Here is a 6,000-nt window from a genome sequence, read left to right as displayed (position 1 = left end):
TTCACACAATAACATCAAACACATTTCGTATCCGTACACTTAAACATATCATTCCCCTTTTAATAGCTGATTACACGAGTAACAATTATCCGATAATTCAAATAATGATATAACTTTCTCAATTACGAATCCAAATCACGGAATCACACGGAGGACTCGATATTTATCATAACTTAATATAATTCCCAAATTTTATTATTCTTAATCCTTTTTCATTAAGTCCTTTTTTCGCATAATGGGTCCCGTTCTACCTGACGGCCCGACAAACATAGCTTATGTCTTTCGCTGACTCATCAAACTGGAACGAGACATTGTACGTTCCATTTTACTATTTCACTGAAATTACACATAAGTCACAAAATTATATAACTTATATTTATTCATACATAAATCCACATAGTTCACAATTATATCACAAAACTATATTTTATTCGTATAATTGTATCGCGAAAATCTCAGTCGTTACATCACGTATTCACAAAATCCGTCACCTCAGTTGCTAGAGTGTTGATTTTTATCTTTCTCAACTTGTAGGCCATATTCATGCATTTTATCTGATAACCACGATCTCGGAATGTATTATCTCAGCCGTCCACACCACATCCATTTTTCTGACAATTGAGTTGGATTATGCTTCTTCAATGTTAAAGTACAATGCATGAAGTTCATATATTTAGGGGTGTATCTAATTCATATTTTAGAGAATTTATAATAATTCATCATTTTTGAATAATTATTGCTAATTTTGGTTGATTTTATTTGTACGCGTATTTTAGCAGAGTTAGTTGAATAAATCTCGTAGAATTTTAGTGATTTAAGCAGTGATTTCTACAATATAAAATATACTCGCAAATCTATCAAAATCTACGATTTTATAAAATATAAAAAAATCATGAACTTTTGAATACCTCATTGACCTAAATGTCACTATTTTAATAAAAAATGCCCAAAATGTCAATTTTGAGAAATATGGCCCAAGATGTCCCTTTAAGACGGGATCGTGTAGTGTTTTGATAGGACAAAATGCTATACGAAGTAGTGTTGCTCTAATGCTCATTTTAAGACTTACAGTACATCTCACGCTACTTAGAGTATATGCACCCATCAAGAGCCTCAATTTATCAATTCATCGATTGAACCAATGACGTTGATTACTATTCACACAAAATCAACTTTTTCTAACATTTTTATACAACCATATAACTACATCAATTCATCAATTGCTATTCACTAAATAAATAATTATATAATATTAGCTATCTTACTTATTATTATAGATTAAATATTATATATTTAACTTTGGCTAAATTATTTAATGGTCCCACGAATAATACTATCCCCATCCCAAAATGCTAGTCACTTTGACTTTTTACGCGTCATTTAATATGTATAAAAGTCATAGCTCCATATATGTTTTTAAAAAATTTATATTCTTAAATTAAAATTTAATATGTATACTTTTATTCAGAAAAAAATTGAAAAAAAAATACTAATGGAGCTAGTCTTTTTATTCACCTAAAAATCCGCGTAAAAAGTCAAAAGGGCTTGTATTTTGGGACCGAGGGAGTATCCTTGAAAGCAATATATATATATGGGTCCCCTTCCACAGCCAAGGTTGGATAGGATTCACTCCTGAACCAACCAATCAAGACTGTGCATTTCAAATATTAAATGGCTGAGATTAGTTCCTTCCGCAATGAATCATTGTGGAAGTAAACAAAATGACCCTTGTACCCTTTCTTCCGTATTGAATCATTGCGTAAGGTGTTAAATTACCGTTTTACCCTGAATCCTTCCGCAATGATTCATTGCGGAATTCGTGAACAGATAAACCCCTACTAACCATCTGTAAGCAGTTTTATCGATTAAAAACTGTTCTTGAGCATTTTTTGGGCGATTACGTGCGATCCTAGGGCGATTTTGAGCTTTTCTAAGGCAATTGTAACTGATTCTTTTGTGTTCTTCTTCCTTGATTCAGAGGTTCGTTATTCTTCTTCCATTTTTTTCTCTTGTATACGCACAAACACACACGAGATGTATGTATATATACACACATACACAATACACACACAAGATGTTCTTGATTATACACACATGATAATCTTGATTATTTGTGTTGATTTTATTCTTTTTTAGTCGAATTGTATGATGATTTTATTCTTTTTAGTTCGGATTGTAGCATGATTTGATACTTTTTAGATCGAATTATATGTTCTTGATTCTTTCTGATTAATTAGTTCGAATTAGGGTTAGTATTAATTAGGAATTTTTAATTTTTTATTTTGAATTAATTAATTTTTATTTTAAATTATATGTTAAAATTTGGCATAATTAACAATTAGGGTTAGGATTAATTAGGCCATTTTAATTATTTAATTTGAAATAAATTAGTTAAGGAATGAATTTAGGTTTAATTTTGAGTTGTGAATTTCATTCGAATAATTAGGTTAATTATATACATATTAATTCGAATTATTATATTAAATTTAGGATTAATGATAGATGATTTGGGATAATTATAGGTGATTAGGCATGCTTTTAGTATTTAAATATATGAGTTAGGCATACTTGTTTAATTGAGGCTAATTAGAATGACTAAATATGATTAGAATAATTAATTTGAATTTAAAGTAATAATTTGAAATAAGGATTAGGTCATTTTAATTTTTTAATTTGAAATGAATTAGTTAAGAAATGAATTTAGGTTTAATTTTGAGTTGTGAATTTCATTCGAATAATTAGGTTAATATTTAAAATTAATGATAAATGGTTTGGAATAGTTATGAATAATTATTAGGTTAATTTGAATTAATAATTTTAATTAAGGATATTTTTTAGTATTTAAATATATATTTGTTTAAATACTTGTTTAATTGGGGCTAATAAAAATGACTAAATATGATTAGAATAATTAATTTGAATTTGAAATAAGGATATATTTAAAGATATCCTTTTTTACACTTATTTAATTGCAAATTACTTGTTTAATTGTTAATTAATTGTTCATAATCTATTCTTGTTTAATTACTTGTTTATTTGCAGTTATTTTTTTAGTTGCTTGTTATTCTTCCCTTATTTGTGCATTATAATATCAAACTGAAATAATTCTTGTTTTGAAAATTGCAGATAAAATTAATATGGAATGCGGGCCTATGGATCGATCATTGCTGACCATGCAGGATGATCACATTAGTACTCTTATATGGCATGGGGGTGAGAGGGAGACGCTCGATGTTAGACAGTTGACTGCTAACATGGGTAACTGGGTATTGGATGAGGAGCAGATACATTTGCTTACAGGCTGGGGTTTCGGGGTGTTTGTTAACCCCTTGGTTGTTCCGCAGAATGATATTCACTTGATCACTGCACTGGTGGAGAGGTGGAGGCCAAAGACTAACTCATTTCACTTCACATTCGGTGAGATGACCATTACACTGGAGGATGTTTACATGATCCTGGGGCTGCCTATTACTGGTCATGCTGTTACCCATACGGAGCTTGATAATCCAAAACCGTATTGGGAGACCAACTGGGAGGATTTGAGGATGACTCAGAAGGAGCGGGCTGATATGTATGGTCGATACGGGGTGACTCTTCACAAGTTACGCACGAGATATGGTTCTAGGCCAGAGGGGGAGCAACGTCCAGAGTTTCTTCAGCATGATCCTATAGTTTACACCCGGGCATATCTTCTATTTCTGATTGGAGGTATATTATTTCCTACCTCATCTCGGGATGTGGTGCACCCCCGATATCTACAGCTTATACAGGACACTGATCATATTATTGATTATGCTTGGGGGGCTGCTGTTCAGAGCTACTTGTATAGATGTTTGCCGAAGGCTGTGTATAAGTCTTCAGGCAGTCTGAACGGGTGTGCTATGTTGCTGATGTTGTGGGCTTGGGAGAGGGTATTGCCTGGCCGTCCGGAGATTGCACCGCGTACGAGGTTTGTGTTGTCGAGGGCTACATCGTGGGCTAGACCGGTAGCTAACAGGAGGAGTAACCCTCACCATCACACAGGAGGTTATCGGGGAGATTTTGATAGCTTTCAGATGAGTTGGTTGACATGACATCCATATCGGAGGTTTTATAGGAGGATTGATTATAGTGCCAATGATTATCATACTGACATGATGGATATGTTGCATACGGCACTCGGTCGCATACCGATGATTCATTTTGATATGGTGGAGTATGTCATGTCGGACAGGGTTCTGAGACAGTTCGGTATGCTGCAGCATATTCCTGAGGAGCGGGTGGATCACGGTTTTCTACGTGTGGAGAGGTTATCCTGTATGCAACGGGATAACCATATTGTTTTGTTGAGACAGTTTATATTGGAGTGGGATTCTTTTATTGACACGGGAATGCCTATTGTTACAGAGGGGGCTTATGTACCGATGACAGAGTACATGTACTGGTATATGAGGGTGAGTAAATTGAAGATAGCACCGTTTGTAGCTGAGCATGCCACTAAGATACGGCCTCGTGATTGGTATAACCAGCAGAATATGGTTGATGCGGTATATTTTATAACTCTTCCTTAATTCTTGCAATTTTACCCCTAAATTGATTAAATCTTGCATTTTAGGAATAAAATGCCTAATTATTTCATATTTAGGACTTAAAAAAGAATTTTTGCATTTAACCCCTTAAATTGATTAAATCTTGCATTTTTAGGAATAAAATACCTAATTATTTATCATTTTTTTATATTTTAGTTGGAGAGTGCTATGAGGTTGGCTCAGGTGGTACACAGTCATGATGTTGGAGACTGGTTTTATGAGGCGGTTCCGGATTTTTTAACTCGATATGATCGAGTCATGACCGAGTGGAGGGATCATTTGGTTGATAGACCCTCCTTTAAAAGACCTGATCATGGCACTGTATCTCATAAACGTGCATGCGAGGTAGTATTATTTATTTGTCAGAAATTTCACGATAAACTTGTTTATAATTGATAATGTATTGAAATGTTGTGAATGTTACCGCGGGCTGAGACTAGTGATGCACAGTCTTCCGAGGACCCACTTCATGTCTCCCAGAAACGCTTACGCCAGGTACTCTTTGATAAACTTCTTAAATAATGCATTGATATGGTACTCTCTTCTTAAATAATGCATTGATATGTATTAACATATTATTGTCGGGTGAGACTGTTGATGTTCATACTACCCATCATGTCGGTAGTACAGCACCTCTTCCCTCCCAGCAGACCCCTCATACATCGGCTCCCCCTCCCACATCTGTTCCACCTCCTACATTCGCTACCCCTCCTACATCTGTTCCACCTCCTACATCCGCTACCCCTCCTACATCTGTTCCACCTCCTATATCCTCTCTCATTTCTACCTCTGTTCCACTCGGTGTTGAGGTAGTGTATTAATTTGGTTCTTTAAAACTGCATTTGTGCATTGTGTGTGATTATAATTGTTTATTATTTTAGGAGGTTGAGACTGGTACTCCTCCGACACAGCTGACCACTCCTGTCACTCATCCTCCCGGCGTTCAGGTACTAATCAGTATATTTAATCACAAGCACCACTTATTTAGTATTTCTTATGTGGGACTAAATTGTTTTGTTGATTCATATTTATTGCAGATTGATAGTGCTACACCTGCTTCTGCTACACCATATCTCCCGATTGCTTTTCATCCTGTTGATATGGAGGTATCATTTATTTCTCAGTGTTGAGTTAAAATTCATCATGTATAACTACTCTTGAATGATTGTATGATGTTTGTTGATTTAATTGCATCTTGCTAGTGCTACTCCTGTTACACGAGGATTTGTTGATTTCGTGGTAATGTTACCAGTGTTCCTGCTAAGTTAGCATCAATATTCGAGGTACAATTTAAAAGAATTAATGCATTTTGACATATTTAGTTACTCCTGTTACATGTGTTCATTGTTTTGACATGTATTTGCAGATCGACAGAAGTGAAGACTTTTATAAAGATAAGGAGAGGCGTGGTGGTGAGGATAGACGGGGTGAT

Source organism: Apium graveolens, chromosome 6, assembly GCF_009905375.1.
Source record: "Apium graveolens cultivar Ventura chromosome 6, ASM990537v1, whole genome shotgun sequence".
NCBI lineage: Eukaryota > Viridiplantae > Streptophyta > Magnoliopsida > Apiales > Apiaceae > Apium > Apium graveolens.
This window is presented reverse-complemented; position numbering follows the sequence as displayed.